This window comes from Myodes glareolus, chromosome 27 (assembly GCF_982192425.1).
Source record: "Myodes glareolus chromosome 27, mMyoGla1.1, whole genome shotgun sequence".
In the NCBI taxonomy this organism is placed as follows: Eukaryota; Metazoa; Chordata; class Mammalia; order Rodentia; family Cricetidae; genus Myodes; species Myodes glareolus.
Window position 1 is genome coordinate 6200626 of NC_142052.1, and position 27513 is coordinate 6228138.

Genomic DNA, 27513 nt, shown 5'->3' on the forward strand with positions numbered 1-27513 from the left:
TATGATGTGTTGGAGCATGTGAAGTGACTGGTCCTGTTGTTCTTTTAAAGACATGGGGGTTGTGGGGACGGGGGAGGCGGGTCACTTGGTGGGTCCCCAGAGGCCACGGTGCATCGATGGGTGGGAGACCATGACTGGTGAGAGACAGTCAGAGAACCATGCAGAGAGAGGGAGAGTTTGGGTATTGTGTTTATTTAGTGGGTCATGGAAAGTGAAAGGGGAAAAGGGAAGGGAAAATGGGGGAAGAAGAGAAAGAGGCAGAGAGAGTTGGGGGAGGGGAGAATAGAAAGAGGCAGCAGCCACCTCTTCAGAAGAGAACAGGAGAGACAGAGCTCAGACTGGAGGAGGCAAAAGATCCACTTACCTCAGTGGAAGTAGGAGAGTGTAGGACTTGTCTTGTAAAGGGACAGAGTACCCAAGTGACAGGACAGATCATAATACATGCAGAATGATCCCCACAGGATCTCCATGACTAAGGGCAGCTATGGAATGACCGAGAGTTTTTGTGATTTTGTTGATTTTGTGATATTGTTGATATGCATGAGTCCCGTGGCCTTGAACCAGGTCAACGACTCATGGCAATGAAGTCAAACTGATTGGACAAATGGTGCACTGTGTGACAACCTTGTGAAACCTCATTCTCATGAGAATTCTCAAGGAGAATGAAGAGGTGTTGGAGAAACGGGAAAGGCAGAGGATGACAGCAGTTTTGTTTTGTTTTTTTTGTGGCTGTTTGTTTGGTTTGGTTTTAGTTTTTAAATTTTCTATTTTGGGAGACACTGCAAGAATGAAGGAAGGATATGAGGTCGGGGAAAGAGTAGAACTCCAGTACATGGTGTGAGATTCCCAAAGAATCAATAAAGACACTGTATTAAAAAAAATCAATCATGCCAACAGCACAAATAAATACCTTCTCTCCTCTCAATATTATCCCAATAATATCATCTTTAAAAGTCAAAGACTAAGATATGGAAACTCAAGGTATTTTAAAGCCAGTCAATTGGTCTGGTCTCTAGAGAAGCTGAGCAGGGGAAATAGGAAAGGGAAAGCAGGCCGGCTCTGCTATCTTTCCCGAGTCACTGGTTGCATGCCTGAAAAAATATAGAGCTTGGTGAAGGACATGAGCCCTTTGAACCAAGGGCTTTAGTAACTCTTGGAGGAAATGACAGTTTATAATTAGTTTTGAATTATTATGTAATCTTGCAGCTGAGACAAATTCCCATCCATCATATGAATCCTCTCATAGAAGATATCAGTCTAAAAGATATGTTTAATAAGAAGCATCCCATTTCCTGCTTGATGTGTTTAGTTAGGATCACACAAGTTACTTGAGCAGGATTATGAGATCTTTCAGGTATTTACTTGTTCTTTAGTTGTGCAGTGTGTTTTTAATTACCTTTTATTCTGAAATGTACAAAAATACTTCAAGGAGCCTACCCTTTGAAAAAATAAACAGCTAATTGGACTCTGATAGAAGGAGGATGGAGTCCGCAGGGTCTCTGCAGTCTTACTTTTCCTTTCTCTTGCTATGTTAGCAAGGATGAGGTAGGTTGGGGAAATGAGGGCCCATGATAATTTTCTTCTCTCTGTTTTTCTTTTCTTTACTTTTAAGATTTATTTATTTATTATGTATACAGTATTCTCAGTATTCTGTCTGCATGTATGCCTGGAGACCAGAAGAGGGCACCAGATCTCATTACAGATCTCATTGTGAGACGCCATGCGGTTGCTGGGAATTGAACTCAGGACCTTTGGAAGAGCCGGCAATGCTCTTAACTGCTGAGCTATCTCTCCAGTCTAATCTCTGCTTTTCTTATATGCTATTTTGAAAGTCATACATTCAAATTTTGAATTCCTCATGCCACCAATTACTGTATGAATTACATATAATTAATGTATTCCAAAAGAGGAAAAAAAAAAGAAAGTTTGACTGGGATTCAAATTGATACAGATATTTATGAAAAAATAAAAGTTGGTTATACTTATCATCAGCTTTCTGTGGAGCCTCATTTCAGGTCTTTCTGCTGTTTTGTGAGTTTGAAAAGGAACATACCTCATCTTTCAATTTATTCTAATTTTGTCTTTGACATGAATAGTATATTATATTTATTAAAAATTTGATATCACATTGACATTTTCTTTCCTGTCTCAAGTTATAAATGCCTTAAAAATCAGAATAATTTTATTTTTATTTTCTATGGTTTGTGCCTTGTACATCATTTGCAGTTTAGTGGATAATCAAATAATGAATGGATGTGTAAATTATATTAATGGATGAGGGAGAGAAGGAAAGTGTGACTAAGCTATTAAATGCTTAGTGGTCATTAAACATTAATATAACCATCCATGAATAAGACAGTCCTTAATTTTTCTACCATAAAATAATAAAACGGCAAAAAGGGTAACATTCAAGCATTGCAGATGAGAAACCAACTTTCTTAAAGAAAATTAAGTTGAATAATGATAATTGATTTGCAGATACAATCTAAAACCTGTCTCAGAGAAGCCTATGATTCAGCAAAGCAGTTCTCATACAGGACGGTCACTAACTCAGCCTAGTGACATTGTCAAGTCAAGCAAGACACCATAGTCTCAGCTTTATTATTTTACAGGTACAATGCACCATTCATTTCCGGTGAGGGAAGCTGAACCTCGATTCCGCTAGTTTTATGGGTGCCTGCCCTCATACTGTGCTGAAAGTCTCATTGGAAAGAAATAGTAGGCATTTCAATGTAGAGGGAAGGAATGGGGAAGTATGGAAAACTAATACATATTTTTAAAAAAATAAGAATATAGTTTGTCTTAGGGTTTCTATTACTGGGACAAAAGCACCATGATCAAAAAGTACGTTGGGGAGGAAAGGGTTTATTAGGCTTACACTTTACCATTGCCATCCCTGAGGGAAGTCACGTCAGGAACTCAAACAGAGAAGGATCCCAGAGGCAGGAGCTGATGCAGAGGACACAAGTGTGCTGCCTACTGGCTTGTTCCCCTGGCTTGCTCAGCCCACCTTCTTATAGAACCCAGGACCAGCAGCCCAGTGATGGAACCACCCACCATGGGCTTGAACCTCGCCTGTTGATCACTAATTGAGAAAATGCCTTACGGATAGATCTCAAGCAGGCAGTTCCTTCCTCTAATGACTCTATAGCTATTGTCAAATTGACACACAAAACCAGCCAGTACATAGCTGTTCTAATCTAGATGTTAAAGAAGTTCTGCAGGACATTGAGTGTGGATGGGAACTCTGGGTTCATAGATTTGAGATAGAATCTTACTGGATTCTAGGAACTGCTGAAAGGTGGGGGCGAAGTCCTCTCCCTAGAGAAGCAGGGACAATACAGCTATAATAATATGGATCCAACTCTTGGATTTATTGCAATGATTACATACAATATTTATGTATAATTTATATTGAGGCTCAGTGGACTAGAAAGGATTCAAATGTGTTTATACATGCATAGGCATTTTTAATAGTTCCTGAGAATAGCAGTAAGAATGGGGCCTGCAGGTAAAAGATGATGAAGTTTTGAGAAAGAAAACCATGAAGGAACACAAGAGTAGCATTTCCTACATCCAACTTTCATGGGTATATCTCAGCACTACTTAGTGTGAATTAGGCATCCCAGAGATGTATCCTTTCTCACCTTGAAATGTGCACAGTAGCACATTGAGGGTAATTCCAAAAGGGGTAGACTTGGATGGGAGTGGTATACATTAAGGGGAGACAGTGGTACTTTGTAGTTGCTTAGTACACAGAAGTTAATATGACTATAGAAGCTATGTACATAAGTGCCCATAAGATACTTTCAGAAAGATACTTGGAGGTTACTATACGGGTAACTTTGTGATAAGGAGAAAAAAAGATCAGGAGTCTATCACATAAGATAATTGTGATTATGCTGTGTGTGCACATACATGCACATGCACACACGCACATATACACACACAATTCTCTAATATCCATATCCATCCATATATATATATATGTATACATATATATATGTGTGTGTGTGTGTGTGTGTGTGTGTGTGTCAATGTTTTCTATTTTAAAATCTTCTACTCATTCTCCTGTGTTGTATGATAATGCTCTTGTACACTGTAAGTATTTGTCACTCGTATTAGTTTAATAAACACTAATTGGCCAATAGCTAGGGAGGAAGTATAGGCTGGGCAACCAGATTAAGAATTCTAGGAAGAGGAAGGGCATAGAGACGCAGTCACCAGCCAGATGCAGAGAAAACAAGATGAGAATGCCGCATCAAGAAAAGGTACCAAGGCAGATGGCTAAACGTAGATAAGAATTATGGGTTAACTTAAGTTGTAAGAACTAGTTAATAATAAGCCTGAGCTAAGAAGCTAAACAGTTTATAATTAATATGGGCCTCTTTGTGTGCTTCTTTGGGATGAATGGCAGGATGGAAACTTCATTCTACACTCCTGACTCTCCGGACTAAAACAAGAGTAACATTGTATTCACCAACACTAACTAACCATTTTCCTTCAAACAGAACTTGAAGACATCTTTGACCTTTTTGCTTTGTTGGGTTTTTTTTTTCTCCTTTTGCTTTTTTTTTTCTCACTAGGTGTGGCCAATGAGATGTGGAAGAAATTACTGTATAAAAATTCCAAACCTAGTATATAAAAAAATTCCAACATGAACCTGCAAATTCTCTGATGATGAAACATAGAGGAAACCTTCAGAGATCTCAAAGTCCTCTGGACTGAGACAGCCATAGGAGCTTATAAACCTGGGTCCCTGGGTGACCATATGAAAAACTGCCCCCCACCCAGAAATGTCTACTCTAAACATGAGTGAAATGACAGTAAAGTCACATCACAGGCATTTGGAGGTTACTTTGCATAACGAAGGTACGCAGCCAAACATTCTGAAATGCTATCTGCTCTCACCTTTCCAACGGATTATATCTCCCTGGCCCTATGAAAATGAGATGAGGAGAAACAAGGTAAAAAAGCAACAGCCAGAGCTAGCTGAAAGCAGACACCGGCAGACTTTGTTCACAAGTAAGTAGTTGCTTGAGCTGCCCCCCAAGAGTTGTTACTCCAGCCTCTGCACCGTCTACCTGAGAACTAGCCAGGGCTCTGCCTTTGTCTGGTCTCCATCTGGGAGAAAGGTGACCTGCTTGAACTGCCACTCCAGCAGCACTGTTAAAAACTCACTCCACACTCACCGGTCTGCACGTTTCGTCCTGAAACAGGGTGCTGACCTCAAAGGAAAACAGGTTTCGGCTACATCTACCCGGGTGACCATGTGTGGCATAAAATAGACTTTCCAGCATGCGTTTATTTGGCAATGACTTAAAAGTACAACCAGATGTTTTCGTGGAGAACGGCTCTTTCAGCCACAAGTGTTTCCAATTTAAATACATTTGTTTTGACTCTATTTTGCTGCAAATGGAAAACATCCATTTTCTTTCTTTCCAGTGGGGATAGACAGTGAACGTTGGCAAGTCTCATAGAGAATGATTACCAGCATAGGCAAAACTTCAGTGAAAGCTGTATTTCCAAAAGGAGAATTTTTTTTTTAAAGACAACTTTGCATGTTAAATAGGCTGGCTCTCTTAAAACAATTTCTTCCCTTTAATTTGTACCATAAGTCTTAAACATCTGTATATGTTTGATCCCAGGGAGCTATCTTACTCTTCAGTGATAAGTCTGATGGGTCTATTCAGAATGACAGCGTAGCTTCTGGGTTAGCCATCAATGGCTACTACAAATAGATGCTTATGATTTTATCAAGAGTCTATTATATTGGGAGTGTTTTATCAAATTTACTGGAAAGTGGCAAGATGAAAAATAAAAAGAATTTTAAATAACATTTTGAAAATAGCAGGAAAAAAATATCTTCATCCCTTTTTGGGAACGAACCAAAGTGTGCATGACAAAGATTAACAAGATCTTGGCAATGGTTTACATTATTTTGTTTTAATAATAATACCTGGGAGCTGTATTTTAACTCATAAAACACATAATTTTCTTCAACAAAATTTTATTTGATTTTCTTTTTTTATTTAAATCTATGATTTGTGAGACACTTCTTTAAAAGATGTTTAAAGCTTTTATTCTTTGCCTTAGGATATTAAAATGAATAAAAAATCCTAAAACTCTGTTGACAGCAAAGTTGTTCTTATTGGTTTCCCTTGAAGACTGTTCTCTCAATCAGTCTGTGTGTAACGCTTCCCTGGTCTGGGATACACAGTTGTTAGTTTTAAACTGAAAAGCTGGTAAAGGGAACTATAAATTCTATAATGTTTATTAATTTCGTTACTGAATTGAAACAGAAGCCATTTTATCCTCCCCCCCCCATCGATTTTTCTACTAAAAACTCTGGTGTAGGAGGGTCTTCTTTCTATGTGTTGCTTTCATTGGTTGAATAAAGAAAACTGCCTTGGCCTTTTGATAGGGCAGCAGCTTAGATAGACAGAGTAGACAGAACAGAATGCTGGGAGAAAGGAGGCAGAGTCAGACAGAAACAGAGAGCCACCCACCATGAAGCTGCCAGGTCAGACATGCTGAATCCCAGTAAGCCATAAACTCATGGTGACATACAAATTATTAGAAATCAAGATGTGAGAGTTAGCCAATAAGAGGCTAGAACCAAAGGGCCAGGCAGTGTTTTAAATGAATACGATTTGTGTGTTGTTATTTTGGGTATAAGCTAGCCAGGTAGGAAGGAACAAGGAACCCGCCTTCCTTACAACAAGCTCTTCATCTAAGATGCCATTCTGCGTGGAAAGTTTTCATAGCAATGGAGTCCAGCTTTCCTTCCCACATTAATCTTTATCAGCTAATCTACTGCTCTCTTCTGTCCTGAATTTCCCAATGCATTCTCAGCAACGAGAAGTCCTCTCTAAGAACTGCTCTACCATACCCTTCCTTCATAGTCAGCTACCTAGGTTTTTGCCATCCTAACTCTTACTGTTTTAAAAGGCATGTGTTCATGATGTTGGCCTTGGCCATAGGAACCTATCGGGACAGCTTTAGGCTTCTCTTACGTCCCAGTTAGACTGAATACTGAGAGGTTCTGACTTTGTGGTGGTCTCTCCAGTGCCTTCTCTCAGCCTCATTCCATGAGCAAAGACTGGTTTCTGCCAGACCGCAGAGCTGGACAGCATTCTTCCAGCATAGTGTAGTCATAGGTTGTTTAGATGACCCATTAGAACCAGCTGTTGGCCCAGGGAAATAGGAATTTAGGAGCATTCTGTAGAAGCATTGTGAAATGGACGTTGCCATTTCCTCTAGTGTTGTTTGGAAAAGGCAAAGGCAGCGTTTCTCTACTTACACTTTCCTTCAATATGTGTTCCCCTGAATTTGTGGATGATCATGAAAAGTTGTAGATATTCCTAAGTTAATGAAGCATGTATTCTGGGGTTTCCAATGAGGGGATATAATTATTCCACTTCAGCTAAATAATGCTCTATGATACATTTAATTTAAGAGATCCCAACAGTCCCTACTTTTTCTTCCAAGCTCACCATCTTATAGTTATTATCAAGTGTCATCATTTCAGTGTTATCGAAAAGGATATTTTTTTTCTTTTTAAAACCCTGTCAGTAAGCTGGGCAGTGGTGGTGCATGCCTTTAATCCCAGCACTCGGGAGGCAGAGGCAGGTGGATCTCTGTGAGTTTGAGGCCAGCCTGGTCTACAAGAGCTAATTCCAGGACAGGCCCCAAAGCTACAGAGAAACCCTGCCTTGAATAAAAAAAAAACTGTCAGTAGCTATATGTGTTGAGTTAAAGCATATTCTTCATGGTTTTGCCTACTTAAGAGACCACCTAGTACATTTCCTAGTACACAAAATTAAAATGACTTCTCCCATATAAAAGCTTTCATCCTCACTTTTTTATTTTAAATGTGAAATATGTCAATATGATATTCTAAAACAATTACTAATTGTTTTAATCATTATTTCAAATTCCTAAAACTATAGAAAAATAAGCACTTGCAATTTATTTTCCAAATAATAATCAAAATTTTATGTTACAGAATGCAATTGTCTTCTGCTTTGCTTGTATCTGCATTTCAGAACAGCGGCGCTCACACCAGTAACTCCTCTTTTATTGTTTTTAACTACTTTATCCTGAACATTTACTTTGTATCTTTTAGCTTAAGCGCTTTAGATATGTGTCTAAAAGTGAAATATTCATAAAGTCACTAGCCTATCAATAACCTTTTCTTGGGTTTTCATTTACCATTCACTGGGGCATTCACATGATACGGGTATTGAGCTTTCTGTACTCACTGGAACAGCACCAGACTGCTTTTATAAGTACACATGCACCCTTAAAACTTGGAACTCATAAACATCCAGTTGAAACGTTAACTCCCTATAGTTGAAAATGGAACTCTGTGGGTGTCTGAAGCCCAGACATTAGGAATCAGTGTGCTACGTTCTGTGGTACAGGGGAGGGGGACCCTTAGCTCTATGACTTTCAGCTAACAGTATTTTGGTGATATCATTTCTTTATATTGAACTTAGAAAGCTGTTGCTGAAATATATGGTTAAAAAAGACTGAGATGATGAGAACAACAAACTAGAGTTTTCTTTCATAGATGACGTCATGGAGCTACGGAGATTCTTAGGCTCAGAATCTGGCATGTGGAGACTAATCATGACAATTGAATCGAAAGATCTTGATTAGCTCAAGCTCAATCACTATAGAAAGTTAAACCATCCTAGAACAATGCCATGCTAAATGAACGAAAGCCATGTTTCTTAAATCCAGAAGATTTGTCCTTGTGATCCATTAATAAATGCTTAGAACAATTCACTTCAGCCTTCAGAGAAGTTAAAGGTTTTTGTCATTTTCACCATGAAGAATGATTTATAATTCAACATATAAGTATTACGAACCAACATGTACAAAGTGAGACCTGAACCAGAGGATAAATGAAGGGTAGAAATTTGAGATAGCAATAATTGCTTTATGACTAATATTGCACTCACTTAGAGAGCATTGTTTATGTAAATTTAATTTGGGGGAAAATTAATACTACAGAGAGTCAGGGAGAAGTAAACGTGCCTTGAGAATTTCGTTGCAATGGTGTTCTCCTGCACCTTTTCCATCTCATGGAGCCCTCAGGAGTTGAATTTGAAATTTTGCCATTTTTTTTAAAGTTCATGTTTTTTTAAGCTTATTTCATTTTCAGTGGCAGGTGCCAACCTTGGTGAACAGTAATTCATTCACAAATCTATATTAATTAACGGTGATCTTGAGAACAACTAAATTCAAAACAAAGTGGGTACTTGTTAATAATTGCAATGGCTTACGAAGCAACTCCCGTCATCTTGGCTTGAGATCTGAAAGTTAATTAGGATTTAATGTATAGCTTATCAATAAATAGCAATATTTTATACTTAAAATTAGTGAAAATGGTGAGAAAGGAAAATTTAATGAAAAACTGCTGAGGTGGGACTTAAAATCCAGCAGAATGGGTCATGATTATGGTTTCTATGTTTTGCATAAACTATTTGAGTATTCTAAGCCTTAGTTTTTACTTCTGTAGAGCAAGGTTGGTAAATATATGAATTAAGGGTGAGAATTTATGCAGAGTTTTCACTGCAGAGATAGGGAACACCATCAATATTTAACAAAGCTTAAATCCTCTTCACAGTATTAAAAAAAAAAACTTTCAATGTTGAGCACATGCTATGCTCTGTGCAACACCGCCACAAAAAGAGAGAGCCCCCAGACGCAGAGAGCGCACTTGCTGTGGGCTTCATGCCATGCTTGCTAAGTCCTTAGAGCACAGCTTGTCATCTGAGCCCTTCAGCCGTGTCCATTCACTCCGTGGATATTGAATGACCAGTCATAAGGATGATCAACACGAGTTTGGGTCTATGTTTACGTGTGGTTTTGTAATCTTGTTAGTACTCTGTTAGAAATGGAACACAGCATTCACCATGGTAATAAGCTTGAAAACAATTATCCCACACATGTTATTAAACTCACATGTGTTTCTCTAAACATAAAAAATGAAAGACCTTTTCTCAGTAAGGAGAATCAGAGCTTAAAGGCTTTTCATTTGGTGTTGTGAGGATTATAATACGGCCGCACAAGTCACCATGAGGAAAGAAGGAAGGCACAAACCAGAGCCAGAGTAGATAAATGAAATGAAATTACCTTGACCTTTTGCCCTATATGTGGCAAAGTCATTAAAGAAAATAAAATTGCTAGAAATCATGACAAAGTATGTAAAACTCATACTTTGATTATTGATTTTTTTTTTGAAGAAACCCATGGACTTAAACTAGATGGTATTTGAATTACTCTATTTGGGGTTGTAAATAGGTTTTAGATTTATAGTTATATTTAACTCCAAATAATACAAGTTTGTGATTGTAAGACATTTCTACTTTAGTAATCTACTCCAAACCAATCTAAATTCAGTGGTAAATAAGGGTCACCTTTGAATTTTACCCATGTGTCCAGCAGTATTGAAGCTCAAATAAGCTCCCCTCGGAATTGCTCCGTTTCAGTGTAACTGAGAAGACCCAAATGCTAAAATGGACTTCTTTATTTCTATAATCTGAAAGTTTTTTTACTCACATTTCTGAGGATACGCATATCTAGGAATAGTTCATCTGCAACTATCAACCAAGTGTTTCATGTGTGCTCTTAATCCGGCTTGGGTACCCTCAGATGTGTGCATAGATGTGTTACGTTATGACCTAAGAATCCATGATCCAGCAGCAATTTATCCAGGAAACAGGGCACTTCAAATGCTTTGAGAGCCTCAGAAATAATATAAATTTACTTTTAATGTATTTTTCTAATCAGATCATCTTAACACCCTCAGATACAAGGAAAAAGGACCAAGCAACAGCTTCCTAGAAACTATTAAAACACTGACGTTTTTAACTATGTGGCTGTGCTTTCTAGCTATACATAGTTTGTATTTATAATCAACAAAATAAGCTCCTCTCTTCCAGGCCCTCACAAGGACGGTATTAATGTCAAGCCCATGATGGAGTATAAATGATTTTAACAGATACCAATGAAACATCTCACCTAGAACATCTTTGCCCTCCCACCATCCCCTCATCCCAGACTCAGTGGTAGGATGATGTCTATCTGTTGTTCTCTAAAGTAGCAAGAAAATAAACCCGGGTCCCTAAAATAATTCTGCAACCACCTGGATTACAATCAGTTAGTTGCTCTTCTTAATTCCTGCAGTATAGGGGAAATGTCCTTTCCTGTGCCAATGTTCAAACTTACTCCTTATTTTCTCCTCCGCTCAGGTTCAGAGTATTCGGATTAATGTTGAGATACCTTTTTTTTTTTCCTGATTTTGTTTTCAGTGTGTTTGCCTTTCATACTAAGGCTACTGATTTTCCCACGCTAACTTTGTTCCCTGGCACTTTGATACGTGTTTATTAGCTTAAGAATTTTTTTGTGGGTCTTCAGGGACCCTTAAACAGAGAATTATATAATCTACAAATAAGGACATGCTGACTTCTTCCTCTCTTGTTTAAATCCCTTTATCTCCCTTGTGTTGCTGCTCTAGTTAATATTACAAACACTATAGGGAGAAGTGTGAGTATTACTGCAAACATGGCACCGCCAACACAAACGTCTATTATTGAAAAAGTGACTAACACCTCAGAATCATTAAAATATAATCATAAAATCACAGAAAAAACTTTTTTGCCACATCTGGATATTAAAAATTAAACCTGACATTAAAATTCATGAAAATAAATCAAACAACTCGTGTTTTGAAAAAGTTATTGGAATTTTGTATAAAAATTAAAGATCCATTTACATGTATATCAACAACTTATTTCCAGATATTTATTTCATGCAAACATTAACACAAATTTCTATACTAAAATGTCTTAGTTTTCTCATTCAGCATAAACTGACAACTCCAATATCTGCTTACATAAAGTTGATACATTGTGATATACTTAAAGGAACAATAATGCACTTATATTGAATGTTCTGCACACTCACTCAGAGTGAGCTCTGTGATCGTTTGAACGAGGAATGTCCTCCTTGGGCTGTCCTTGTGTGGGCTGAATCGAGCGTGAGCAAAGAGAAGTCTGGAGTGTCAAAGTTAGCGCAAAAAAAGTGACAGTTAAAAAAAAAAAGGCTCAGTTGGCGCCAAAAGCACAAGAGCTACACCAAAAGCGTGACAGAAAAAGGCGCAAAATTAAAAATATGTGACGTTGCAAAGCCCATTAAAAATACTTCCAAGATGGCGCTGAAGGGGAGCAACTGGGGAGATCTGACTTATTCACAAGAAGATGATTGGAGTTAGAGATGGGGTAAGATGACGTACAGTGCCTGATGTCCACATGATCCCCGTTTGGGGCTATGGGAGCTGAGGCTGATGCAGACTTGATTTTTTCTTCTTCCAGGATTCGTGGGAATTTTGCTTTATAAGTTGCATGTTGTAAGGAAATAAATGAGTTCCGGCTTGATTCGACTCCCGCTGCATCTGATTGTCTCCTGGACCCCCCGGGGCTGGGTGGCCAGCTCTGCACTTCCCCTCCTCAGCCAGGTTCAATTCTGCTGCGTGGTCCATAGAGGAACCTGGTTGCCTTGAACACCTGATTTCCCATTGTTGGGGATATTTAGATGGGTTATAAGATGTTCATGTGGTCAAACCTTGCTGTAGGAAGTAAACCACTGAGGAGAGCTTTGATGGTTTTTGTCTTTCCCAACTTCCAGTTGTTTCTATTTTCTGTGTCTAGTTGAGAAGCGCTAATTCTCTTTTTCACATAGAGTTGTGATTTCCCAAACATGGACTCTCTCTGGAGATGAAGAAACCGGAATCCAAAATAACGTTTTCCCTCTCTGAGTTGCTTTAGACCGTAGTGTTCATCACAACAGCAAATGAGAACATTCACGAATAAGTGAAAATAATTTTTAAAGTTTGTTGCTGGAGGCTGCTTGTTCGTACCCTGACCAACCTGACTGAAAATAACCACACAGAAATCTGTATCATTTGCAATACTGTTTGGCCAATAGCTTAAGTGACTTCTGGTTAACTCTTGTATCTTAAATTAACCCATTACTATTAATCTGTGTATCGCCATGTGGCTGTGCCTACTGGCAAGGTTCTGGTGCATCTGTCTCCTGCAGATGGCTACATGGCTTCTTTTGACTTCGCCTACTCTGTTAAGCCATTGACCAAAAGCAGTTTCTTTATTAAACAATGGCAATAAAACATATTTACAGCATACATCACCTCCCCTTTTCCGTCTAGATGAAAAGGATGGTTTTAACGTTAACATAGCAAGGTTGCATAAAACAAAACAGATATGATGCAAGAATCACAGTTACAACATTTATATCTACTATATCTTTTATCATAACTAAAGAAACTATACTATAACTATCTATTATTCAACTCCATCAAAGACCCCAGAAGGCTATAATATTACCTAAGTTAACAGGACGTGCATTGTAAGCAACTTCCAAAACTTTAGAATTGACAGAGACATCTCACTGCCTGGATAGTCACCCAAAGTTATTCTGTAACACTGGCCCGTAGTATCTGGCAGACTTTACCATAAAGCAGGAAATCCAAAGATCTATTCTGCTTTGTGTTTGCAAAGTCTATCTGTTGCTATCTACTGTGTGCTGCAGAATGTCTGGCAGACTGTTTTATGATGCAGGAACCCCAAAGTACTGTCTCACCTTTCGGCAAGTTTAGTAGTCATTTTTGTATGGGTCCTGCATGTCCCGTTTATAGAGTATAACATCAAGCAGACCAGGCAAGAGCAGTTTCTTGCCCAAATGGCCAGCAAATTGAATGAGGAGCCTCTTTGATGCCCATCATCCTCTTGAAGTAGATTGGTGCTGCCAGGAGCAGATGTGATCACTATCATAAAAAGTCCTAAGTTCTTAAAACATTTTAAATGCCATATTCTGTAGTCTTTGAAAGATCTGAAGAATACCTATGCATCTGAAATATATCTCTGTACATCTAGAAAACCTAACTAACATGACTACAAACTTGACTTTTATAGATGATTATCTATTAACCTGTATTTCTTAATTATACATTACATTTTTAAATGAGCTGCACAAACACAATGCATTAATCAAGAGCAGATATATACATATAGCAAAACTGACCTTAAATTTGTGCCAATAAACCAAGAACCATACCAAAGCAAATCTCTATAGCATATCCCCTTTTAAATGTAAACAAACATTTTAAATGATATTTGGGAATTTGGGCATAGTTCTCTCCAAACTACTTCCTAATTATTGTTGAACGAAGTATTTTCTTTTGGGGGGTTCACGGAGACATTTCAGGGGGTCTTGGTCCATTGTTGCTGGAGGTTGCATGTTTGTTCCCCAACTGCCCTGACCTGAAATAATCACACAGAAATCTATATTAATTGCAATAGCTTAAGTGTCCTTCTGGCTAACTCTTATATCTTAAATCAACCCATTTCTATTAATTTGTGTATCACCATGTGGCTGTGGCTAACTGGCAACGTTCTGGTGCGTCTGTCTCCTGCAGGCAGCTACATGGCTTCTCTTTGATTCTGCCCACTCTCTCTATATATCTCTTTCAGCCTGGCTTTACTCTGTTAAACCATGGCTAAAAGAGGCTTCTTTATTAACCAATGGCAATAAAACATATTCACAGCATACATCACCTCTCACATCAAAAGTTAATTCTGACATACATACATATACATATATATATATAATGCTCAATATGTATAATGTATATATACAACCTGCTCAATATGTACAATATTACTTATATGTATGTTTCAGGGCTGACAAATTGGTATTGGATCACCAATTGGTGTGCTCTTCCCTGGGGAAGACTATTTCCTCTGCTCTCAGCATTCTCTAGTTCCCTGTAGCAACAATTAATAGTAATAATTTAAAGGCGAGCAGGGGGAGATATATGTAAGGGGTTGGAGGGAGGACAGGGGAAAATGATGTAATTGTAATCTCAAAAAATGTAAGCAATAATTTTAAGTTAATTTCAGTCCTCTAAATTAGCACAGTTATAAACCGGACGTTCTAAGCAGTCCTGGTACATGCAGTCTCAAAGCCATGAGAGTGAAGAAGGGCTCTGACGCTTAAAAGCCACGACAAAGAAACCAACAAATTCTCACACAGGCACTGAAAGTACTAAAACTTGCGTTGGAATGCAAACTGCCAAAAGAGCAAAGCAAATATTTAAGGGCAAGAATGGAGGGATTGATATACTGCTCATCAAATATGACTATAAAGTTGTAGCAAGTCTTGGCTAACTGCTTCCACATTAGAGCTAAAACAGCAGTTCTTGGAGCCAGGAATAGATGCATGTAGAACACAGACTGCAGCCCAGTGGGGAAAGAGGCCTTTTGGATGGCTGGCCTGGCACTGAGTAACAAGATCAGCAGCATTCACATAATGCAATGAAATGAAACTCAAGAGACTGTCCCTATTCAGAGCTCACAGCTTCCGCTCCATACTGGGACTCACACTAGGACACTATCATTGCACTCTCTAGGGCCAAATCATTTCTGTATCAAAGAATTGCCTAACTGCAGTTACCAGACCGTGTCCCTTTCCGAATACATACCTGCATAGCACCAGATTTCCTTGAAAGCATTCTCCCGAACAACTTACAGCAAGCAGTTCAAGGACAAAAACAAATCTAAGAAAAATCCCCTTTGCAATTCATACAGATGTTGAGAAGTTTAGCAAAAGGAGACTAGTGTAAAAGTTTTCATGTTCCCTTGTTATAGAAAGCATCTTGTAAAGTAAACTATTGTGTTAACAAAATGAGATTATACCAGGTTAAAATGGGCCAACAGATAGCTTGGTGGGCAAAAGTGCTTGTAGCCATGCCTAACCTCATATATTAAATTCTTAGGATCCACAGCGTGAAAGGAGGGGAAAAACCCTGCAAGTCGTCCTCTGTATTTAAATACACTAAAATAAGTAAATAAGTGTAAAAAAAGAACTGAATAAAAATTAATTATTTAAGAGAAGGATAGACTATGTCTGCTCATTTGGTAATAATATGTTGTTTTATACACATAGGTAAATTTTATACAAATACATTTAATTTAATGCAATTTTATTAAAATACGAAAATTACTTCTTGACAGCCATGATTTTATGCACTTGGAAAACATTTTCTAATTTTTTTTCCATTAGTATATCAGCCATTTTTCAATTGTAATTTTAATTGTTGATTATCATCTTCAGGAAACGAACAGCACCTTTACCTTAAAGATTGGAAATACAGTTTAATTTCTTCTTCATTAATCCTAATTTCCATTTTTAAGCAGAGGTAGAGAGGAAAAGGTTTTTTTTTTTTTTTTTTTGGAAACGTAACAACGCAACTTTGGGATGTTTGGAGAAACTGACCTTCCTCAAGAGCATTGGCAGCAGTGGAGCCATTACTACAACAAAGTCAGAGACTACCAAGGAGCGGGGAAACTTGCCAAACATGCCCAAATCTTGATCAAGAGATCAGACAAGGAAATCTGAGGTCTTAGAAGAAAAATGACGAGAAAAGGAAAGTAAGTAAGTGTTTATCTTAATTTATACTATGAGCTGCACATTAATGTTATCAATGTCATTGTAAAATGCATGAGTGTGTGTGCGTGCGTGTGTTTATGTGTTTCTAGAATTAAACACTCAACACACTGTCATGTAACCGTGAATGATTTGCACAAACCTGGGAGTGTTCAATGCCAGTGGACTTCCATTTCTTCATATATGCACCAACCACCGCAAGGGACTTGAAGACAGTAATGCTAGAATCACAGCGCCATTATCAACTGATGCTGGAATAGGAAACTTAGAAAGTAGCAACCAAGTTGGAGGTGCCTAGAAAAAGATTGCATAAGTCGCTCAGCGCTGGGGACGGTTGGCGCCCCCAGGAGATCCATAAATGAAAGCGCATGAGAACTGGTATTCCATAAGCTATTTCTGTGGCCAAAATCCTGTCTACTTCCATATAATCACATTCCAGCAAAGTTATCCTTTGGATGATATAATTCTCTCTGGGTGTAAATGAATCTCACTGTGGTCCCCCACTTTGGATCTACTTACAGGGGTCATATAGCATTTCATTTTGAGTTTATAGGAACTTGAAAAGTGAGATTAAAGAAATAGTGTTAAAGTTCTTTAAAAAAAAATAAAGAAGCTTTTCTTTTTAACTTTTCCTTGACTGATACTCTTTCAAAATTTTCTCTCAGAATCCAGTGTTAACTTTCACTTAATTGCAATCTCAAAACTGTGTCTCTTAGTCAGTTCCCTGGAGAAAATGGTAAACCAATAAAAGCGGAGGCAGTGCAATCATTTTTGGCACAAGAGCATAACTTATTTGAAGACATCAGGAAACATCAATAAAACACAGCGATGCACAAGATAAGTGAAAATGTGACATACAGTAGAGTTATAGATTAAAGAACATCTCTCTCCTAATAAAAATGTCAATCTAGCCAAGAACTGGTCTAAAGCAGGCTGGTGTCTCCTAGGTCCTGGGTAGTTCCAGGATGACACAGTGCACATACTGTAAAGAGTCACAAACTAAATGCTGAAAATAAACGAAGGGATTTATGCCTTCATGAATTTCAAGAGATAACATTTGAATTGCCAAATTATAGAGGAATGCTCCAATTTTCAGACTTAAAAAACAGTTCCTCTGAAGCATCCATTTATGGAATAACTAAATTATTGATTGTGAAACAAAGGAAGGAAGGGAGTGAGAGACTCCTATTTTCAGAACTGAAAACAATAGAAAACTGAGCCTCATGTCTCTTTCATAGCGCTGCGTTGGTAGGTCAAGGCCCAAGCTAATTGAGTTCAGCAAAAGTATGTTTAATATGTTAAATGTGATCTCTATTTTAAAATGTTACGTGTGAAAATGCTTCTAAATCATGTATCTGAAAAATAAACAAAATGTGTAGACAGATAAACAACATTAATGAGACTTTATTTTAAAAATTATAGTGCTACTATACATAAGAAAAAGATGACATAATATTAAAATATATTTGCTATGCCAAAGGTCATCTGGTAAATTTTGTTATATCTATCAGATGTATTTTTAATTAAGCTTAGCATTTCAGTGATATGACTTTGCTGAGGCAACATGTATTTTATATATCTGTTCAATTTAAAATAGAAACTCTTATTATTAGGCTCAGACTGAGTAATATACTGAACTAGGCACCGAAGAGAAAGAAGTTTATAGAACACCATCTCTGCTAAAAGAAAATTTACCGTTTCACAAAGAAATGGAACAACAAAAGCAATTTAATTTTGCTACAGAAATTTAGGTAGGATAAGCTTACAATAAAGAAATACATTTTAAAATAACTAAAAGAAGTCAATTCATGTTTCCCCATGGAAGCAATAGTCATGTCTGAATACACGCAATACACCAACAAGCAAGGAAGAAAGAAAGCTCTTCTCTGTGATAGGAAGTAGTGTGAACAGGACCCAGAGGGATGAGACTACACAAAGTGTGTTCCTAAGGATCTACTAGTATGTGTGAACTAGAAAGGAAAATAATTCGGGGAAGAAAAGAAATAGCATTTGAATTTTTACTTTTATATTTACAGATATAATTTATATATTATCCAATATCAGATGAAATCTTACTATGCTAAGCGACTTCTAAACCTTAGGGTGGGCAATATTCATTAAAATAAAGTTAGGCTTGTGAACTAAAGTTCCTAGAAAGAAACTCCAACTGAGACTTCTGCAAGTCTCATTGTCTAGTTAGAACTTCGGTGGTAGGTGAACGATTGGGATGCGACCAGTGCAGAGCTGAATTATGGTCTTTTCCAAGTCCTCTTTATTCTCCTCAATAGCCACTCCTTGACCATTTTGGTGTCAGACAATACCCTGTGGCTATCATATAAAAACACTGAGAACTTATTAACTTAGCATACCAGTAGCGTCTCTCAGCTAAAAACCTAGCATCATCAAAGTCATCAGTGAGTATTTGAGGCTTGTAGTACCACTTCTTTGCTTTGCTGGAACAGCCTACTTGGTGTTTCTGCATTATACATACTATATATTTACACTAATATATATATATATATATATTAGTATGTGTATATATATAGTACACATAATCCAATATATAGGTACACACACACACACACACCCCATACAATAGCCAACTCTATTCAGAATCTCAGGCAGTCTTTACTCTGATGGTTAAGAATGGTCACTTGAATAAAGTTCTTATGAGTTCAAGCTGTATAAAATCACAAGGATAAGTCACACATGGCCAATCCAGGTTTTCCTTAGAGGCATACAAAGGAACTATGAATAACAATCAAGCAATAACAAGTAATCTGAAGTAAACTTACTCCCATCTGCTACCCTGGGAGGAGCATGAAAACCAAGCACAAGCCCTGTTCTGAAGAAACTGAGGTACAAGTCTCCTTCCCCTCATTCCCTGTTCTTTTAGTATGTTCCCACAAGCGCTCAGAAGTCTCCTCACATGGGTCTATTTCTGTATTGAGTACAGGGGCCTCAATTCTCCAGCTAGCAAATGAAGATACTGTATCACATTATTGTAAAAGTCAATAGCTTGCAATATTCATCACATAACTAAGTCAAAGACTGATCAACATGTAATAAGTGCAAGAAAAATAATTTATGAAAGGAATCTGTTTTACATATTCTGTGTTTGAAATTGGAAAAAAGTGTTTACAAACCACTAAATCATCCCAAACATCACTAAAGAGCAATATGTTCTGGCATTTAGATCAAATATGAAAATATATAAAAATGTACTTACAGTAAAATCAATGAAAAGCAAATAAAAATGAAAGAAAACCACAGAATTCAATCATAATGAAGTGTTAAATATATGCTAATACGTATCCATAGTATATAATGGAAAACAACTTCTGCTGCCATCCTAACCTCAGTGGGTTCGTACTTCCAGAGTAGGAGCATTTTGACTAGGAATGCTAGGTGGGAGGAACAGAGATAAGACAGAAACCAGAGACATAGTATAGATTCATGAAGGCAACTCAGTGCTTCCTACATATTGAGTTCCAAGTTCACCCATGTTTATTTTCCATAACCTTCTATACCCCAATACAAAAGGGGGAAAAAGGCAAAAGACTGCTTTAACATGACACAAAAAACAACCATGACACAAAAAACAACTAGAACAGTTACCTGTTCCAATACTTGAGACATCAACCAAGTCATCAATTCCTGAGGTAAGCACTCTGTTGTTTAGGCAGTGAACCCACCCTAGACAAAGTATCCTGAAGGCAGCCACTCCCTTGTTCAAACCTCCTACTTCCAAAGAAGAAGCAGAAGTATGCTTGAATTCTCTAAATTTTGTTCAAGGTGGAACATATCTAACTCTATGGGTCACTTAAAGTCTAAAACACCAAGTAACCACACCCTAGCTCAGGGTGTGCAAGCACACTTGTTATCAACAACTTTGAGAGACTTTGAGAGAGCAAAATAAACTCAAACTCTCTGACCTTCAGACAAGGGAAAATAGGCTCACATTTTTGGGTCTCCACAATCATATATTTGCATATGTAAACAAATACATAATAGACATAGCAATGACATACATGTTGCCTGTTTGCCTACAATATAAAAACTACAAAGAACAGTGACGCCTGCTGAAAATTGTATCTTGTGTGTGGTTATATGACATACTGGCAATTTTTATACAGTCAACTCAAAAACATATATCCATATATTGAGTTAGGTTTGTCTTTTCTAGCTATGCCAGTGGGATGGCTTTTCTCACCATGACAACCTCCGTGATGAAGGAAACACATGTCCTCTGCACAGTGACTACTGAAAGGAGATATTTAAAGGCAGAGCTGGGCTCTTCCTCTTAGCATCATAAATTTTTTGTTCAATTTAACATTTAATGAAGGAAATAAGATTTAATAATGTGCGAATATTTCATCTTGTCCATGGACATAAAAATGGGAGCATAAATACGTGGCTGAGTGGACTAAATCTCTGGGGACACAGTGGTAAGTAAATGTCAGAAGGATACACTCTGAAATGGACATACCGCGGCTTTAAATGCACACATGGCCATGTTCTCACCACCATCACTGATACCAAGTTGGTGCTCTCCAGTGACAGCAGCTGTGATAACTTTGGCTCTCCCTCCACACATCCAAGAAGGTCTTTGCTGGTTTTGCTGTTTTACTTAGGTGTAGCTATTCATGGAATAGTTTTTTAAAAATACCCTAAGAGATGCAGAATAAAATGATGACCAAAGCATGCCAGACGGGCTTTGAGATACTGGTCAAAGAATGCACAGCTTCAGTTCGATCGCAAGAACAAATTCGAAAGGCCTGTTGTGTGTCGTGATGACTATAATTATCATTGTGCAAATGGTTTTGCATCACGATAAAAAATTAAACAGCTCGGATGAAACAGCTTAGCCTTGTCTGCTTTAGACATGCTCAGGATTCTTTCATTTTCTCTGGTTATTGATTTTGCTACTATAAGCCAAGCTTCCTTCGGTTTCTGCCATAGAATGAAAACCAGTAGATCTCCAGTATCTGTCTTCAGTATCAGGGTAATACTGGGGGGCACCTAGCCTATGGACTGAGTAACTGTCAAATTCTTGGCCTCCCCAGTGTGAGACAGCCTTTGCTGGATTATGCAGGCTGTATAGTGTGAGCCAGCCCAGTAAATTCTTCCTGTGTTCCTTGTATTGCTTCTTTTACTCTAAAGAACCCTAAATCACCAATGTGTAAGATCTCTAGCAATGGATTGTTTCCCCCCCCCAAAAAAAACCACAAGTTGAATGAGGATTCTTCGCCACACTGCCTTATTGTCTAAAGAAAACAGGTAACAGAACCTAGTGCCTTCTTTCAGCATAACAATAAAAAAATCATAAAATGGAAGGAAAGAAAAGAGGTCTCCACTCCCCAGCTCAAAGCAGTCAGGTGCATAGAATGGTCCCTCTTGCTTGTAGAAAGGAGAGATTAAACCTAAATTTGTTGTGGGAGCTCTATCTGATTAGCCAATGACACTTAGGAGTGACTTGCCCTAAGGGTATGATTTTCTCTAAATTCAAGCCATGATAAACTAAAGACCTGGTCTTTGTTCTCTCTCTCTCTCTCCAGGAGAATCAGAGCCTGAGAAAGCAGCAGAGAAGTAGCTTGTGGTCTTGATCCTCAGGCAGAATGATTGGATGAAGGAAGTTGGATCAGAGGCGAGTCTGCTTTGTTCTGTATTCTTGAGTCAGTCTTTTTATTGCACCCCTTAATAAATTGGTAAACAGACCTTTGTGGGTTCTCGCTTTATAGGTTTTAGGTTTCAAGGTCAGTACCACGTCAGCCCAGTTAAAACCAGAGCTAGAGAGCTGGAGAGGTGGCTCAGTAGTTAAGAGCACTGACTGCTCTTCCAGAGGACCAGGTTCAATTCCCAGCACCCACATTGCAGCTCACAGCTGTCTGTAACTCCCTTTCCAGGGGACTGAACATTCTCACACAAACATATATACAGGCAAAACACCAATGCATGGAGGCCCAAAATGTGAGACTAATTTTCACCTTATCTGATGGCCAGAGAGGTTGGAGGGTGCTCAAATGGTTGACGACATAGTTGCACATCCTAACTCAGGATGTGATTGTTTGGTTCTTTTGGCGTTAAGATAGCTCCATTCAGTCCTGACAGATGGTCAGGATATACAAAAGTACTTCTTGTTCTTTTGTATGTTGAGATAACCTGTGGAGGTACAGCCTTAAGTGGAAGTGATCTCGATCTAGAGGAACTTCAATACCTAGACAACAGAAGACTAATGATTTGATGTCTCAGAGTGCTAAAGTAATTGACTATGTGAGTTATCCTTTGTATTATGTTAATAAAGTCTTTTGTTACACACACACACACACACACACACACACACACACACACACACACATTTATGTTAGGTATAAAAACTGTGGAAAAATAAACACAGGTTGTTGGCCCCGCACTTTTCTGTGAATTCCCACACCCGATTCAGGCGCGCTTTCCCGAACCGAGTCCACGGGAATGGATGATTGTCCTAAGGGTTGAAGCACAAAGACACAAGAGACCTGCTCATTCACCAAAGAGTAAATGGCCACTTTATTAAACTCAAGTCGGGTATATATATATTAGTGGGCAAAGGGGGCAAAAGGGCAAGGCCCCCTCCCATCAAGAGCAGTGGGAGAGGATGACAGGTGCCCGGTGCCTAAGGCCAGAATCAGGTGCGGGAGGCAGGTGTGGCAGGCATATAGGACCCGCAGCTGGAACCTTGTTTACAGGTGGAATTACCATAACAAAAGAGAGCCAAGTTCTTTCTAAGCTATATCCTCAGGCCGGTGCTAGTGCAGAATCTCCAGGGAGCCAGAGGTCAAACGGCCCTGCAAATTACCACGAAAAAGGAAAAAAGACCTGGGTACCTATAACAGGTGACTTCAGGGTTTCTGTAATCCTTGGAATACCCTATGAGTATGATTCTATGGTTTCTTTCTTATTATTTTTATGCGTCTTCATATTCTTTATTTACATTTCTAAATTTCCCATGCCACTACCCAGGTAAGAGGTGATTTTCTTGAGGCCGGTCCTCGACATCATTGTACATAAAATAAAAATAAATAAATTTTAAAAAAAAACAGTGCTAGGGAAAGCTCACAGTGTCTACTGCACCCTGAAAGTACGTTAGGCTGGAGGCCAAAGCCTCTGTCATCTGTATGCCAAATGCTGGCAGCAGAGCCGGTGCAAGCATTTGTAAATTGGAAAGTCAACACTAAAGCTTCGGTTTTGACAAAACCACGTTGGTGCGGGTCAAAATTCACAAAGAAAGCCCCGAGACTTTTCAAGAGCAGCCTGAGGTGTATGCATGGGTGGGAAAGTTAAAAATCTCTTCTTGCATATTTTCCAGTCTTGGAGTTGGCCCGAGACACACCTGCCATCCGCTTGAGAAGAATACGTCCCTGCAGCTGTGGGACCTGTCAATGTCGGTGGCCAATGGAACATCTCTGCTACCATCCCTCAACCATGGACCACACAGCTATTCCAGGGCCAGTGCTTGGGGATGGGACTTCAGAAGTTTTCTAGCATCAAGCAGAGAGACCAGAGATCCCGTGGGTCCCACTTGTATTTCTCCTCCTGGACTAAGGCTCACAGCTCTATCAGCCAGGCTGCCTATGGTGGACCTCCAAAACCCCTCGAGTGCCCATGGTCTCCATCCATTGGTCTTCTATCCCAGGTAGTATCTTTTGTGACTACTCACAGTAGGATTGGATCCTGAATCCACTTTAGTAGTAGGCAGACTGTAATAGTATGAGCTTGGGCTATATTATTATGCTATGCTAGTTATAATAGGCTTTGAATTATCCATGTGACTTTTCTTAGGGCACAGTGAGTGAGGCCTTAGCTGTGGGTGTATTCTAAGCCTGCTCTACTCCCTGGAAAAAAAAAACTTGTGGTCCAGACTACTCCCCCTCCCCCAAAGGGTTTCTTTGTGTAGCCTTGACTGCCCTGGAACTCTCTCTGTAGACCAGGCTGACTTCAAACTCACAGAAATTCACCTGCTGCTGCCTCCAAGTGATGGAATTAAAGGTCACCACAGTCTAAGCAGACAACTCTTTGCAGTACTCTCCCGATCATTCATGAAAATATATCAAGATTGTTTTGGGGACAAGTCTAGGTTTACGTGGTTTCCTAGTACTAAAACCAAGATAACATACTGACAATGGACTCCTATAAAGTTTGCATCTGGTGCGACACAGTACTGAAATAGTAGAAGAGATTAGACTCAGAGAGAATAAACTATGTAATTAGAATATCAGGAAAGTAAATCAAAAACAAAACACAAACAAACAAATAAAAACCAACAAAAGAAAGTAGATTAGAAAGACTTCAATACATATCTAACGTCAACTGTCCAGACACTGTTACAAACCAACAGACATACACACTTTACAGGGAGAAACAGCTTTACCTAATACCCAAAATAAGGTGGCAGAAACTGTCCAGATAGGAACAAGTATGCAAAAAACTTAGAAATAGAGAATTTAAATACATGCTTTAAGGAAACTCAACAATGTCAAGAAAAACCATAATGATGATAGTAATAATAGTAATAATAATAATAAATAACACCACTAACAACAAAATTTTTGTACTTTTACAGAGAGACTCAATGAAGAGATCAAAACAAATGGTGAAAACAGAACAATCTTCAGTTACCAAATAGAGGAGCAAAACTTAAGCCATTATTAAGCCATCAGTAACAAGACAGATGAAGCCAAAGGAAGAACTACCGAGCTTGACACCTGAGTTCTTAAAAACGCATGGTCAGAGAAGGACAAAGGAAGCTTAATGAAGAATAGTCTCACAGACTTGGGAATGAACTGAAAATAACAAATGTGATATGCTTGCTAATCACGGCTGTCTAAAGGGTCAGAGCTAACATAATGAATATATATTACAAAGAGAATTCATTCCATTGGCCTTTCCGTCTACAAAGACAGGTCTCTCAGCAGCCAGAATCTGGTGATGGAGGTGTGGAGAATTCTTGGTCTTCAGTGCACACTGGAAGGCTGAGGAGGCTGTGTCCTAAGCCAGAATAGAACAAAAGCAGGGTAGATGTACTCACCAGTGGGGAGAGAAAGTAGGTAGGTCATCCCACCAGCTGTTCCCTAAGAACTCCTTGTTTCTGGCCTGTAGCCAGATGCTGCTGTCTACTCTAAGGAGGGTCTTCTCCACTCAGCTAATCCTTCCAGAAAATGACCTCACAGACCCACTCCTAGGCCTGTCTCCCAGTTGTTTCCAGGTGTAATTGGGTTGACAAGGAAGACTAGCCATCATAAATAGGGAATTCACAAACCAAGAGGAGAACAGGGATGAATACTCAGAAAAAGGCAATCAACATTCCCCAGAGAGGTCTCATCTCAGCATGCCTACCCAAAGACATCGTAAAAGGATGCTTTCAGGGATGAGAACAATAAGAAGATTCTCATGCTACCAGGGACTAGACACCCCAGACAAGGCCACCCAGCTCCACAGACACCTTCCCAGGAAGGAGAGAACGGCATGAAGTGCTCACAGCATAAGAGACCCTGTCTACAAAGAGCACCGCTCCGGCAAAGTCATGCTTGAGAGATCCCCAGAGAAGCACAGCTGAGAGACTAGCCACAGCACACCCATCCTGTAAGGAACACTGAGACAGCTTTCAAACTGAGAGAAGCAAACTTTAGGAAGAACAAAATATGAGGAGGTAAAGAGCTCGCTGAAGAAAACAGTTAATGAATAAATGTATGTGTTTAGTAGGCACTCAAGTAAGCAAAATACTCAACAAGAATAGCAACTACATTTAATAGCCCTTAAAAAATGCTGCTGGCGTGCCCCCCAAGCAGCCTGCTCAAGATCCCCAGGCAGCGGGCTCGCAGGGCTGGCTGTGGGCAGGCAGGCAGGAGACAGAGACATGGACATGTAAAATGAGATTAAAATATTTATTCGGAGTTATGGAGGAAAGGGGGAGGGAGCAGAGAAAGAAAGGGAGAGGGAGAAGGAGAGGGCGAGAAAGAAAAGACAGAAACAGAGAAAAGGAGAGAGAAAAGACAGAAAACACGTGTGCACACGCCAAGAGAGGGAACAGAAAAGAAGGAAAGAAAGATGGCGACAAGAGGTTAGAAGTAACTGGGAGTGGACGTGGCTTGCCCCTTAAAGGGATCAGAGACCAAAAGGAATAACAACATTACTATTAATCTGTTAATAGGCAATATAGTGTGGTAATCTAAAATATTTTGAAATTTCAAAATGTAAACAAAATGGAGTCACATGTGCTATTTTCTTATTAACAGAATGCTTTCTCCTGTCCTGTTTTGTTGGTCTGCTCTTGTTCTTTATGATCATTCTAAATAGCTGTCATTTCTAATTAGTCTTACCACCAAAAAAATAGTCGGGTGAGCTTCATGGGATGCACAAAGTAAAAGTTCATAGTGTATACACTGAAAACAGTAAGCAAGGAATCAAGACACAAAGCTAAAAATGAACTAAAATATCCTATAAAAGTAGTTACAAAACAGTTGTGGTAAGAATGTGCTTAGTAATTACCTTGCCTATAAATAACACAATTCTATTATTTAAAATCATAGAATGATTCAGTAGATTTAAAGAGTTAGACCCTCTAATATGTTACTTACACGAAGCTCACTGCCCTCAGAAGGGTGCACATAGCTCAAAAGAGAGAGGGTAAGCTGAAATTCCCTTGCAATAGAACCAAGAATGAATGTAGTATTAGCTGTTCTCAGGCCACATAAAATAGATTTTAGTCAGAGCTGATGAAAAACAATGTCTTCATATAGAGGAGGAGTCAGTTTAGCAAGTGTCTCACTTAGGGTTTCCATGGTTGTGAAGGAAGACCATGACCATGGCCACCCTTATAATGGGGTGGCTTCCGTTTCTGAGGTGTAGTCCATTATCGTCATAGTGGGACACGGAGGCGTGAAGGTAGACTTGTGCCCGAGAAGGAGCTGAGGGTTACCAAGGAAACTGCTTCACTGGGTG